This window comes from Lycorma delicatula, chromosome 12 (assembly GCF_047948215.1).
Source record: "Lycorma delicatula isolate Av1 chromosome 12, ASM4794821v1, whole genome shotgun sequence".
In the NCBI taxonomy this organism is placed as follows: Eukaryota; Metazoa; Arthropoda; class Insecta; order Hemiptera; family Fulgoridae; genus Lycorma; species Lycorma delicatula.
In genome coordinates, this window is record NC_134466.1 from 20394655 (window position 1) to 20410648 (window position 15994).

A 15994-nucleotide genomic window follows, 5' to 3' on the forward strand; every position below is an offset into this window, starting at 1 on the left:
TTTTTTTTTATATATATATTATTTATTTTAATTGTATAAAGTATTTTTTTAATTGTATTTATTTTAATTGTTTAAAAGTATTTATTTTTTTAAATTTACAAAGTATTTTTTTAAAATTTAATTAAATAATTTATTTGATTTGATTTGATTGAAAGTTATTTGATAATACCATACTGTTCCATTAGTATTTATTTTTTTAATTAATTAAAGTAAAACTTACCTTGCTAATTAAGATGAAAATGTAATGATCTCTCTCCGATCGATGTATTCACTTTCAATAACAGATTGCGAATGATGAAATCACACAAATTTTTTCACTTATTTACAAACACAACCGGATTTAACCGACGCAAGTTATAGGTAAGAAATTAAAATAAATACGATTCGTGGAATTATTTATCGTGTCGATAAGAACAAAAAAAAAAATAAATAAATAATTGGTTTGTGGTTTTAATTATTAAAAAAAAAAAAAAAAAATTTCCTTATCGCATCCGCTCTTATTAGAGACGACGTTCGAGTTCGCACGTGCGCATGCGCCGATTCATATACAAAAACGGCCTGAAAGAGAGAAGAGAGAAAATGAAGAGGGAAGGGGCAGGATAGGCATTCGTGTATTGGAGACTGCAACGATGGTATAGAAACGGTGGCTATGTATTTAAGGTTGTTAAAAAATACCGGCCTTCAATAATAAAAAAAAAACATTAAGAGTTCGATAGCTAATTAGTAATGAATGGTTCAAAATTCATAATAGTCCAATTTTTGTTGTGATCATGTTCAATCACTACAAAAGTTCTTATGTTAAACACAACACAATCTGACACAAAATTTTCTAACCTCAATCAGAACCGTTTGGTTTACAGTAATTTCATTCAGTGCACAGCCAGAGCCTGTTAGATATGATCATTCCATCAGTTTCGTTGTATTTTTTCCACTTATTCCACTAGTACACCTTTGTAGAAATGAAAATAAAGACATGTTAGTAGATTTTGAAATCCATAAACAAATATCTAGGTTAAGAATATTTTTCAAGAACGAAAAACAATTTTAATGATTTTCAAAACGTTGTAATTTTGTGAAAAATTATTGTATGGAACCGGTTAAAAAAAAAAACATTTTTAACTTGAAGTTTCTAGTAGAGTTTCCGTTCAGAAGCTTAAATTCTTATTTGCTTTAATTTTTTTGCGAAGTGTAGTAGTAGTTATTTATTTTCTTTTAGGGAGACAAAAGAAAACACAACCTGATAAAGTAACAGCGAAAGCGATAGCGGCGAGAAGAGAAATCGAACAGAATGTTGGTGAAAAATCAACTGGATCTTCACTACCATCTGGTTTTGGTGTATAGGATCAAACATATTTGATAACGATGCGGATCACCGACTTGGACGTTCGTTCAGTATGACCTCATCTCTAAAAATGGAAGTTTTATAAAAACTTTTGTCACTAACTACAAGTTATGACTTTGCTACGGATGCTGTGCAATTAAAAAGAAAACTCAAATACAGATGGTTGGCGGATTATGCTCCGCGGCTAGCGTACTTCAAGAAATTAAAGGTCGCGTTGTACATTTACTGTGTATCGTTTCCACCAACAAACGTGCATGGTCTTTTGGTTTCTTTCATATTGAACCCTCATAATCGCTCACTAAAAAGACACCACCAATTTGTGAAATCTCACACTTCGTCTCAATGGCACATATTGGCGGCCACAGCAGCATATTATTTTGTTTAAAATATAACTGTTGACGTACATCTGATTTCTGTCCACCTACAAGAAATAGAAGGCAACAAGAAAATTTTTTGAATCAGTAATTTCTGTTGTGATGTTTTGTGGTACACATGACCTATTTTTGGTGTTTCTGAAGACTTGAAGAAACTCAAACTTGACGTTGAAGACCACATTATAAAAGAGCACAAAAAATCCCACTTGACACCGTGGATTCAAAATGAAATATTGAGATTATGTGACGACGTCATTGGAGACGACATCACTACTGACATAAATAAAGCATGTGCTACAGTATGCTGGCAGACAAGAGCACCGGCATATTAGGTAAATAGCATTTTTCCATTGAGGTTAAATTTTTGACTATGAAAATATGAAGGTTCGTGAGGAATTTCTAGTTTATGTAGAGTTATGTAGAGTTGATTGACACGATGCGAAATCTGTTTCATGTGCAATTAACATCTTTGTAGAAAAGGTAGGCCATTATCCAGAAAAGTGCATTGGAAAAGGATACGAAAAAAGCGGTTTTCAAATGCGTTATGCTGCTACAAAATCAGAAATTCATTGTTAGTGTTTGTCTCATAGCAAAATAGTCGGAATCACTGCAACTGGTGGTACATGCTCTTCAGTCAAGTATGGACTTACTTTAGTGTGGAAATCAAAAAGAAATCATTAACACCATGACTTCATCATGAGAAAACATCGAGGAAATACGGTTGTTGAAAGTGAAAGTGTGATAGCAGAGGCTGAAACAATCGCTGAGCATCTTACAAAAGATTTCAATATGCCACGAGTCATAAATCAGCAGAAACATCGTGTGAATCCTCCAGCATAGACTCCTGGCAGGTATTGACGAAGATCACTAATTATTCCACATATAGATTCATAAATAATGTATCTGGAACAGAGTTTTTCTGAGAACTTGCCCGCGTTCTCATTGCTTACATTGCACCCTCACTGAATGCTTGATATGACATATGAGGATTTGTTAAATAAACTACAAGTTTTTTAGTTAACTACAATTTTAATGATTTTCTTGGTGAAGCTGTATTTTAGTACAACCAATGGAAAGGAAAAAATGTCCCATATGCCGAACTGAAGGAGGTAGTACTAGATGCAATAGTTAAAGAAATCCAATTGTTCTACCCATCCAAAAAACAGACGCTACTTATCTCACTTCCACAACGTTTACTATCGAAAGATCCTTCAGCACCTTACGCAGGACAAAAACTTGGTTACGGTCAACAATGATAGACAATCGGCTTGTCGGTCTTTGCATTATGAGTGTGCATAAAAAGAGTGTTCTGGAGCTAAAAATAAATTTGAGAAGAGATTTTGTCAGGATTAATTCAGAACTCTCATAGGCTAGTGCTGAACTCTGATTTAGATAGGTTCGAATAGCATTACAATTATTACTTTTGGCGTTTTAAAATGTTCATACAAAACCATTTTTTAACAAAAAACATTATCATATTTTCCCCCTGGAGAAAATTCAGGCTACTGCCTATGTTATTATACAACTGCACTTGGCATCTTGTTCCCAGAGGTTTATTTTTTTATAAATAAAGTAATAGAATTTCATGTTTTGTAAACAGTGATGAACATTTTTGTGCATTGTAAGTATTAATAAGTAAGAATGAGGATGCCTTGAAAAGATTCGTGTATTAAATGAGATAGAAAATAATATAACAAGTTACTACATAAATCTAATTTCATGGTCGTGTTAGAGTAATATTTTAATCCCTTATTTGTTAATAACATATTTTATTCTGTTTTAATCTCAAATATCAAAGTACTGACTACTCTTTAATAGTACTATTTCTAGTTTGATTATATCTTCTCTTTCTATTTTTTTTTTAATAACTTTATCTCGTAATTGGATTTAATAAACATACTGCAACATTTAGGGTTTGGTTAAGTAGTTTATATTCAGTTTATGTAGTTCTGAGCGTTTTAAAATTCAAGTGAAGGTTCTAAAATTCTTCATGAAGCCCAAACCTGTCCTCAGCTGCTTCCTTAGTATCTAGAAGAAATGCAGATATTTGATGTGGTCAAAACATTATATAAATAATGCATAATTAATTTAATAATTGCAAAAACATATTTCGCTAATGGGCTGTTTTGTATGCTGATAAATATACCTCAATTTCCTGAAGAAATTATTGATTAAATATATGGATACTGATTGAAGAGTGCCTTAAAGATCTTGGATGAGCTTGTATTGCGGTCAACGTGAGGATTTTGTCCCTTATCTATTACCCACTATTTTCTTATCTATGATCATTTCTCAATGTAGTGTTCAGCCTGATGCCAGTTGGATCCAAACCAAGGACACTATGAGGATCAGCTTGATTTGATGTATCCTGGTTATTGGGATTTGATCAGTACATCTTTGACTGTGGATCTACCAATGACTCTTTAACATACTTTGTAGTTGTACTCTCTCAAACTAGGACTTTAAGGTCCATAATTAAACACACACACATATATATATTGTTTGTGTGAGTGAGCGAGTGAGTGTGTGTGTGTGTGTTTGTGTGTGTGTCTGTGTATGTATTTTATAAACATAGCTTTGCTGTATGCAGTCATGAATTATTACATCAAATGCGCCGATTGTTTAAAGAATGTATTTATTTATTTTATTAATTCCCGTGACCATTAATTTTTTTTAGATGCCTTATTTAATATCTTAATTTATGTTTATGTAAATATCCTTTAAGTATTTATTTCTAATATATAAAACTATTCAGTTGCAGGTCTTTTTAAACAAAAATATTTTACAATACAAAGTATTAAACTTCACCGTTAGTGGTTATCAGAATAAAAGAATATTAGCAACACCTGAATGTCTTGGTCTTACATACTGTTTGCAGCATCAAAATATTCGCACAGTTGTAAGTTTTGAAATAGCTGATTAGCCTTATCTTTATGGTTAATAGCACTTAACAAAAAAAACTTTTGCTTGTAATGATTTACAGTGTATATTTTGTGTAAAGAGTTTACCATCTCTTAAACTATTTTATTTATATAGTCACCTATATATGAAAATGGTCAATGCTATTCAAAAAAAAAACACAAAACTTTTTTATTTTCCCCATAACTTTTACATTTGTCTATCCTGATGTATATTTGTTCAGTCCAAAATTTTATTTATTGAACAGAGGTAAAAAGCTGCTGTAATATTTTAGCTAAAGCCTGCAGCTGTTGTAATTCATTATTTTATTTTATAAAAATTATTTACTTTGGAAAAAACCATTATTAAATTTTAAGATTATTAAATTCCAAGCTATGGTCTATTTCATATTGAACAGACTGTTTAACCACTTGGCCGCAACCAATCAATCTACCAGAAACTTTGTTCTTCAGAAATTTATGAACGGTTATACTCAATGTGTCAGTAGCAGGGTCCAAATTGCTGGAATATAAGTTGTAAATGTTGTAGATGAGGAAAGGCAAAATTTTCCAATATATCAAGGTAAATGTTCATAAGGAAATATGAAGTGATCTTACCAGTGTCAATTGTCACACATTAATTTTCAAACTGTCCTGATGTGCTCAGCATTGAAATGAGAGTTTTCTGAACCCCAGAATCTGATGTTTTATTTACTTTTAAAAATAAATAAAAAGTAGCCTCATAAGATCGAGTTATTTCATTAAAATAATTGTCATCATCAAACAATCTAGCAGAATTCTTACAATTAATCCTATCTTCTTGTGTGATTGGTGGCACTATTTGACAAGAACAAATTTTAAAAGGTTCCTAAAGACATTATGAGTAATTGAACGAGGAATGTTTAATTTGTTTAATTCAGGTTCTGCATGTCGTGTTGACTTGTGCGAACTGTATAAGTCCTAAAATAATAATTACTTGTTATACTAATTCATAATATTTTTTCCTTGTAACCTTTCATGTGTTCAACAGTTTCCAATGCTATTCACAGGCCATAATTGTGGTGATCTTTAAATCACGTTTTGTAATTACGTTGAACCACGGTGTCCTATTCTTGCAAAAATTCAATCAATACATTTTCAAATTTTCTTTTATCCAGTGTCACTCGATAGACATTGATGAAGATTTAATAGAAGATTTAATTCATTAGAATTTGGTAGGCACTGTTTAGTACTTTTTCATTCCTCCATTTATGTGGTATTACAATAAAATTATTGATTTTATTTGAGACTATTCAGTATTGTAGTAATATTTATGCAATTTACTCACAAAATTGGCAGCAATTTATCTATGTGGTATGAATTATTAATAAATTCTGGGGAAAAGACAACTCCCGCAGTTCTTCCAAACTGTTATGGGAAAAAAATTAACAAAACCAGTTGTATTAGTCAACATGCTGGGACAAGATACATACTCGTAAACCTATTGTGCACAATTCCTGTAAAAAATTTTAAGAGGCTCTTGATAAACATGGGCATGGTTTAGGAGCTGCTAAAGTAACAGACTTAGTATACCTCACATATGCAATTCAGACGATTATTTTAATTATTCAAATAATAAATAAATAACCCATGACTTTTATCCAGATACATGGCAAGAAGGTCTTTGTTGTAGAACATGCAAGAAGAGATACTGAATTATAGCTCCAAAAGAAAGTATTGATAACAGTTCGTTTATTATGTTTTTTGTCAGTGATTGTTTAGGAGTGAATAAAACAGTGTTTGCCTGATCAGTAAATTAAAACTGCAGTTAAGTGACAAGGACGGTGCTGATAAGTCATAACGAATGCTAGGGTATAAAGTAAGGGAGGTTTTAAAAAGGATACTGAAGAGAATTTAAAGTGGTGGTGGAAAGAGGAATTAACTATTTAATGACGGTCAACTAGTGGGTGAAGAGAAAGTATAAATATTCAATGTTAGGATTTAATATTAGTACTTTTTGTATTGTATGCCTGAAAGTTAGATTATATTGTAACTATAGATTATATTAGATTATATTGATTATATTTTAAATTGTTGAAAATGTTTTAACTCACTGATACATGTGGAACAGAATGTTGTAGAGTGGTTTATGCAGTGTTTTCAAGAATGTAAACTTTGTGAGAGCCGACATATTAGAAACTACATGTACTATAACGACAACTTGTAACGAATAGAGGAACAAGTGGAGCAACTTGTAACGAATTTTAAATAGGGATATGTTTTTTCCTGAATTATTTTGTCTTACTTCTGAATGCAATAGTGAATTTTAATGAGTGAAATTAATAACCAAAAATATTATGTTTTTATCAACCTAGTTTAGGTAATCAGCAACTGGAAGTTAGCAATAGATGGAAGGGAAGTACATTCAGGTACATGTAACATATAAATAGTTTTGCAAATAAAGAAGTTAGAAAATTTTAAGAGAACGTAAACATAGTATAAATGGAATTGGAGTAAATAAAATGAAATGACAAAGAAAGGATGAGGTTATTAGAGGATGATGTTACAATTAAGGAAATAAAAAGGAAGAAGTGAAGTAAGAATAATTCTACAAAACAGAAATAGCAGTGTACTAGGACAGTTTTTACTAATGAGGAAAGGTGCTGTCAGAATGAGAATAACACCAGAGACATGTTTTTAATACATGTTTATATCCCAACTAATCAATGTGAAGATGGTACAATTGAAGTACTGTATTAAGAGAAATAGAAAATTATGGAAGAGTAATATAAACATTGTTGTAGAATAATAATAATAGGGAAATTAGTGCTGTAGGCCACCCAAACATACTTTGGAGGGATGAACAAGCGATAGGAAACGACTGAGAACACGAAATGAAAGTGGAGGAAGGATATAAATATTACAAAAAATAGTAATATAATGCTAATAATATAGGCTAGTAAAAAAAACTACAAAAGAAGGCTGGAGATTTCAAAAACTCCAACTCCTTTAGTAATTTTTGGAAATTTGATGGAGATGAAAACAGACAAAATACTGATTATATATTTGCAGAAGAGAAATTGAGAAATACAATGAACAAGATATATTAGATTTCCAGGCACTTTTATTGATAGTGATTATAACAGTGCATTCAGAAAGTCACTGTACAGCATACTTTAGAATCGTGTGGTGCATTCTGGTCTTTTCGTGTTAGGTTGGTTACCCATGGTTTATTGCGTATTGCACAGTGATAAACCAAGACATTAGATGTGACTTATTGAACAGTCTTTTTTTTTTCATTTTGTGTTGTTTCCTTTACTGGAATCAATAGTTGTGAGAAAAGTAATGATTCTTTTGATAGAGGAATACACTTTTCACGAAAGACGTTGAACATGCCTTTCATAAAGGTGACAGGTATACTGATTTAGTGAAGCACAATTTTTCTGAAAAACTCCTCACTGCAATGTATTTCAAACTTTTATCGAAAAATTTCGGGGAGCAGGCTCTGTTGAAGATGCTGATCAAAGTGGAAGACAACCAAAATTAACAAACAGGTATTTCAGATGTGCTATGGCTGAAAGTCCATCAAAGCTAATGCGTAAGTTGCACAGCAGCAAGTTATTAGACTTGCTGCTGCATATAAAGGTATAAGAAAAGAACTGAATCTCTTATCCTACAAAGATATGTGTGTTCAAGAATTGAAACCAACAGATCATGTCAAAGAACTAAATTATTGTAAATGGTTTAAACGTTTTATTGACCGAAATTGTGTAGATATACTGAAGGTTATGTTTTTTACAGAAAGAGTGGTTTCAACTGGGAGGATATATTAAATTACAAAATATACAACTGTGGTTGACTACTAACCTCTTATTAATTGCATGAACAATCTTTACATGATGCGAAAATTGGAGACCGGTTTGATGTGAACAGAATGCGCATTGTGAGTCCAATCGTTTTTGAAAATACAGTTGATAGTTATTATTGCTGTGCTGTTTTAACAACCTTCATTAGTCAGTTAAACGAGGTGGAAATCAATCGCAGCTATATCCCAACAAGATGGTACCACATCTAACAGGTCAATTTTTTTTTATGATATATCTTTGATAAACAAATCATTTTGAGTGACTTGCTGCTGCATATAAAGGTGTAAGAAAAGAACTGAATCTCTTATCCTACAAAGATATGTGTGTTCAAGAATTGAAACCAACAGATCATGTCAAAGAACTAAATTATTGTAAATGGTTTAAACGTTTTATTGACCGAAATTGTGTAGATATACTGAAGGTTATGTTTTTTACAGAAAGAGTGGTTTCAACTGGGAGGATATATTAAATTACAAAATATACAACTGTGGTTGACTACTAACCTCTTATTAATTGCATGAACAATCTTTACATGATGCGAAAATTGGAGACCGGTTTGATGTGAACAGAATGCGCATTGTGAGTCCAATCGTTTTTGAAAATACAGTTGATAGTTATTATTGCTGTGCTGTTTTAACAACCTTCATTAGTCAGTTAAACGAGGTGGAAATCAATCGCAGCTATATCCCAACAAGATGGTACCACATCTAACAGGTCAATTTTTTTTTATGATATATCTTTGATAAACAAATCATTTTGAGTGGTTTTTGGTCTGCACAATTGCCTAGTCTGGCTTCCCCATATTACTTTCTATGGGAGAAGCAAAAAGAGCAGTGTATCGCAAAAGACTACACACAATTGACCAACTAAAAACTGCAATAACGGCATAAGTACAAGATATTCCAGTATATCAGTTAGTTAAAGTGTATGAAAACAAACTGAAACATGTACAGTGTTATATTGGTGTTTGAAGAGGTCATTTTCAACACCTTCTATAAACTCTTCCAGTTATTCTAATATCCAAGTGCTTTAGCTAACTCTTTTCCATTTGTATACTGTCATTGTACTTGCAGTTATAATTTCCGACTTCTAATATCAGACAAAGTTTTCAGAAATTTAAATGATGGAATTTTCAAAATTTACAACATTTAAAAATGTTTATTTCATTTTTACTTTTGTGAAAAATATAATTTAACTTTTTTGAGGGAGCTGTTTATCCTTGTAGCCCAATTAAATGCTTTTCTTAAAAGAGCAAAAAAAAGAAAATTAGGAAAAAAATTATAATTATAAATATATAAAAATAAAGACAGAAAAATATTTATTTCAAACTGAATAATTTTGGACTTAACAAACTTTAGTCCAGGAGAGTAATATTCCACTGCTTATAAATAGTAAGTAAACTTTGTTTCTATTTTAACAGCTATGGATGATACCTAAACCGACAACGATTGTTAATGTCTATATGCCTACACCTCCTCTATGAAACATGAGACCTTGCAGTTGGTGAGGGGGCTTGAGTGCTCAGGGATACAGAGTAGCTGGACCGAAGGTGCAACCATATCGGAGAGGTATCTGTTGAGAGGCAGACTAAGGAATGATTCCTGAAAGAGGGCAGCAGCTCTTTCAGTAGTTGTTAAGGGCGTGAGTCACAATGACTTAAACGGCCATATCAACATCACTCAGTCCTCTGAGTACTGCGCAGCTGAAAGCAATGGAAAACTACAGCTGTTTTTTTTTTTCCAAGAAAATGTGGCTCTCTGCATTTTCAAAAGCAATAATGGAGGCGCCTTCCTTGGTAAAATATTCCGGAGGTAAAATAGTCCCCCGTTCGGATCTCCGGGTGGGGACTACTAAGGAGGGGGTCACCAGAAAAGTAAAAAATAACATTCTACGAGTCGGAGCGTGGAATGTTAGAAGCTTAAAAAAGGTTGGTAGGCTAGAGAATTTAAAAAGGGAAATGGATAGAGTAAACGTGGATATAGTAGGAATTAGTGAGGTTCGGTGGGAAGAGGAAGGCGACTTTTGGTCGGGTGACTTTAGAGTAATTAACTCAGCGTCAAATAATGGGCAGGCAGGAGTAGGTTCCGTGATGAACAAGAAAATAGGGAGGAGAGTGGAGTATTTCAAGAGGCATAGCGATAGAGTCATTGTAATAAGGATAAATTCAAAACCTAAACCGACAACGATTGTTAACATCTATATGCCTACAAGCGCCCATGATGATGATGAGATAGAATGTGTATACGAAGAGATTGATGAAGCAATTAAACACGTAAAAGGAGATGAAAATTTAATAATAGTTAGAGATCGGAATGCAAGCATTGGAAAAGGCAAGGAAGGAAATATAGTGGGTGAATACGGGCTGGGCAAAAGGAATGAAAGAGGGGACCGACTTATAGAGTTTTGCACGAAGTATAATTTAGTAATTGCCAACACCCAATTTAAAAATCATAATAGAAGAATATACACTTGGAAAAAGCCAGGCGATACTGCAAGGTATCAGATAGATTATATCATGGTTAAGCAAAGATTTAGAAATCAACTCGTGGACTGCAAAACTTACCCTGGAGCAGACATTGATAGCGACCATAATTTGGTGATAATGAAATGTAGATTGGGGTTTAAAAACCTGAAGAAAAGGTGTCAGATGAATCGGTGGAATTTAGAGAAGCTTGAGGAAGAGGAGGTAAAGAAGATTTTTGAGGAGGACATCGCAAGAGGTCTGAGTAAAAAAGATAAGGTAGAAAATGTAGAAGAAGAATGGGAGAATGTTAAAAAGGAAATTCTTAAATCAGCAGAAGCAAACTTAGGCGGAATAAAGAGAACTGGTAGAAAACCTTGGGTTTCAGACGATGTATTGCAGCTGATGGATGAACGTAGAAAATATAAGAATGCTAGTGATGAAGAAAGTAAAAGGAACTATCGGCAATTAAGAAATGCTATAAACAGGAAGTGCAAACTGGCGAAAGAAGAGTGGATTAAAGAAAAGTGTTCAGAAGTGGAAAGAGAAATGAACATTGGTAAAATAGACGGAGCATACAGGAAAGTTAAGGAAAATTTTGGGGTACATAAATTAAAATCTAATAATGTGTTAAACAAAGATGGTACACCTATATATAATACGAAAGGTAAAGTCGATAGATGGGTGGAATATATTGAAGAGTTATACGGAGGAAATGAATTAGAAAATGGTTTTATAGAGGAAGAGGAGGAAGTTGAGGAGGATGAAATGGGAGAAACAGTACTGAGATCTGAATTTAAGAGAGCATTAAAAGATTTAAATGGCAGAAAGGCTCCTGGAATAGACGGAATACCTGTAGAATTACTGCCCACTGCAGGGGAAGAAGCGATTGATAGATTATACACAACTGGTGTGAAATATTTATGAAAAAGGGGAATTTCCGTCTAATTCAAAAAACGTGTTATAGTAATGATACCAAAGAAAGCAGGGGCAGATAAATGTGAAGAATACAGAACAGTTAGTTTAACTAGTCATGCATGAAAAATCTTAACTAGAATTCTATACAGAAGAATTGAGAGGAGAGTGGAAGAAGTGTTAGGAGAAGACCAATTTGGTTTCAGGAAAAGTATAGGGACAAGGGAAACAATTTTAGACCTTAGATTAATAGTAGAAGGAATATTAAAGAAAAACAAACCAACATACTTGGCGTTTATAGACCTAGAAAAGGCATTCGATAACGTAGACTGGAATAAAATGTGCAGCTGTTTAAAAAAATTAGGCTTCAAATACAGAGATAGAAGAACAATTGCTGACATGTACAGGAACCAAACAGCAACAGTAACAATTGAAGAACATAAGAAAGAAGCCGTAATAAGAAAGGGAGTCCGACAAGTATGTTCCCTATCTTCGTTACTTTTTAATCTTTACATGGAACTAGCAGTTTATGATGTTAAAGAACAATTTACAATCGTAGTAACAGTACAAGGTGAAAAGATAAAGATGCTACGATTTGCTGATGATATAGTAATTCTAGCCGAGAGTAAAAAGGATTTAGAAGAAACAATGAACGGCATAGATGAAGTCCTACGCAAGAACTATCGCATGAAAATAAACAAGAACAAAACAAAAGTAATGAAATGTAGTAGAAATAACAAAGATGGACCACTGAGTGTGAAAATAGGAGGAGAAAAGATTATGGAGGTAGAAGAATTTTGTTATTTGGGAAGTAGAATTACTAAAGATGGACAAAGCAGGAGCGATATAAAATGCCGAATAGCACAAGCTATACGAGCCTTCAGTAAGAATTATAATTTGTTTACATCAAAAATTAATTTAAATGTCAGGAAAAGATTTTTGAAAGTGTATGTTTGGAGTGTCGCTTTATATGGAAGTGAAACTTGGACAATCGGAGTATCTGAGAAGAAAAGATCAGAAGCTTTTGAAACACGGTGCTATAGGAAAATGTTAAAAATCAGATGGGTGGATAAAGTGACAAATGAAGAGGTATTGCGGCAAATAGATGAAGACAGAAGCATTTGAAAAATACAGTTAAAAGAAGAGTCAGACTTATAGGCCACATACTAAGGCATCCTGGAATAGTCGCTTTAATATTGGAAGGACAGGAGGAAGGGAAAAATTTTGTAGGCAGGACATGTTTGGAATATGTAAAACAAATTGTTAGGGATGTAGGATGTAGGGGGTATACTGAAATGTAACGACTAGCACTAGATAGGGAATCTTGGAGTTCTGCATCAAACCAGTCAAATGACTGAAGACAAAAAAAAAATGGATGATATAAGAAAAAGATTGAAGCAATAAGATAAGGAAGAAATACCATCTTGAACATTACTTGCTACTGGCTTCATAATATGGACACTGTGAAAATTAACATGAAATTCAAGGGGTATTGGACATTTGCAATATAAAAATATCTTTGAACAAAGATATGCAAGGTAATAGTGTATACATATTGGAGCAATGTATATGAATGCATATATTTGGATACAGCCATTACAGAAAGTAGAAAAATGTTTAAGGGGCAAGAATACAAAAGGTGAGCCATTTCAAACATTCTTTAAAAGAGTTGTTGAGGCACAGATATGTGCCTTTAGATTTCAGAGTGCCTATAAATAATACTAGTCACTGATCTTGACATATAAATTTGGAACATAGATTTAAATAAATAGTAAAGATAGAATTAAGCTACAAATGCAAAAATAAAATTTTGACTGCTACTTTGTTCTGTTTCAAATCATGATCCCCATTGCTGACATAATCACAGTAGGAATAATTTGATAAATATTTCATGTAAATTGGTTCAGCATTCATAAAGTGGCAGCAATAAACAAAAATACCATGCGATTACATTTAACTCCGCAAGGAGTAATCGATTTAAAAGGGCAGAGCATTATTAATTACGTTATTGTTGGTTGACCTGAGACTATACAAGACTACACCACGTCATTTACATTCAATCATATCTTCGTCATCCATTCTCTGAAATAATACCTTATGGTGGTTCCAGAGCCTAAACAGAAAAAGAAAGAATATTATTGTGATTATTACATTATATTCTCCAAAGAAATTTCCAACTCCAAGTGATCAGAAAAAAAATCCCACCCCATTGAAAATTCTTAAAAACCTATAACATTAAAGGCAATGCAAATAGCTTATAAATGATACTACTTCACGTAAGGTGCAGTAATTGTTACCTTACCATTATCAATTATGAAAAATCTGCAAAATACGCTAACAAGTTTCTGCCACTTGTATTTGATGCTTTTATCATTTAAATTTTTTATAAGTATTGGTTCTATCAGTATCAAAAAGATTAATGTACTGAATTGTTCCTTCACAAATGACTGATTATTACCTATTTTGCCATAAAAATCTCCCAGAAATATAAATTAATTATGAACAATATAATTCATTAAATTGTACATTACTTCATTTTAAATGTGTTTTGTTTAATTTTAGGTTCCTAACTTAGAAAAATACTTTTTATACAAGTTTAAAGTTTGGTAAAGCAGAAATTACTAACAGGGGTAGTATTGAAAATGCTGTTGATGAGTGATTCTGTTTAATAGTAGAAGTATCCTACAGCTGTTACAAAATTAAATCCAGCATCCTATAAAAAATATAAAAAAAAAATAATTAATTAAAAGTATAATTATATAGCAAATAAAAATTTTATTGTTACAATAAATAAAAAAAAGTAACAGAGAGTGGTTTATTAAATATCCTTTAACTGTATCTTTCTTTTTTTTACTTTTTATTTTAATTCTGAAGTAAAACAGCAAGGATCTACAGAACTTTACAATGTAATACTTCTCCTTTACACAGACATTCAGCTGTCAGTGTAAAAGGAAAAGCATGATTTACTGCATGATTATTTTCCCTGTACAGGAATATAACTGTAATTGATTTAGAAAATTTTGCATTTTGGGAACTGCTGGTATAAATACGTATATTTTAATCTTCCTTTTGAATGGTTAATATCTCTCTATATAAACACAGATTAAGTGCAACCATATCGGTGAGGTATCTGTTAAGAGCCAGAATAAGAAATGATTTCTGAAAGAGGGCAGCAGCTCTTTCAGTAATTGTTAAGGGTGTAGGTCAGGAGGACTTTAATGGCATTATCAACATCACTCATCCTTCTGAGTACTACACAGCTGAAAGCAATGAAAAACTACAGCTGCTTTTTTTCAAGAAAATTTAACTCTGCAATTTTCATATAACAAAGATGGAGGTGTCTTCCTTGGTAAAATATTCCGGAGGTAAAGATATTGATTTGCTTGGCATTTCTCCTGCCACCAACCTATTCGTTAGCCCTAAAGCATAAGACTGAATGTCGTTGCCACAAACGGTTACTGAACCTCGAAACAGTTTAGCGTCAAGTGTCCTAAATAGCTCCTAGACCTTACCTAACAGCGTGAGCGGACTAAGCGCGGTGCTATATACCACAGGCTTACGTGTCCCAACAGCTCACTTGTCATATATTTACTAAAATAAATAGGTGCACCCAATCAACTACTAACAATATATATGACATCCATAAATTAAAATTTACTTCGTCTAGACAGAAATTCGCTGCCACGACTGGGTTGTTGAATGTCAGCAAGTATCTGTCTACCATATTAAAGCGCTTGGAGTCGTAACTGGCTAATGGTCAGCCATAAATCTCAAGGTTAGCTTTCCACAGCAGTGCGTTAGATGTCTTTCCCTTAAGTAAACTACTGATGTCGATTGAACATAGCAACCTCATATGGAACTCCCACACGTTCCGACAATGGGGCTCTCGCCACATTGACTCGCCGCTTGTAAGTGGCCAATTTTCCCCTTGACCTCTAAGTTTCAGGGCGATCTTCTAGCTGCGGTCATGAATTACCACGAACTATAAGGAGGCAATCATCGGCGAAAACATGGGCCGTGATCCCTTCTGGGAATGTCAATCCCGGAAACCCGTCAAATACCAGGTTCCAAAGCAAGTGACCTAGAACGGAATTCTGCTTCCCCTGGGCTTCCCCTGGTGACGGATTTTTCCACAGCTAGATGCGCATCTTTAAACAGAG

The 15994-nt window shown here is 33.0% G+C and overlaps 1 long non-coding RNA gene across 1 annotated transcript; it reads left to right on the top strand.

Moving 5' to 3' along the window:
* The first annotated feature begins 4476 nt into the window (after positions 1-4476).
* Positions 4477-14638, top strand: LOC142333022 (uncharacterized). Its single transcript, XR_012758491.1, has 2 exons — positions 4477-4615; positions 14397-14638. It is a non-coding gene; the product is annotated as an uncharacterized LOC142333022 (long non-coding RNA).
* Positions 14639-15994: the final 1356 nt, after the last annotated feature.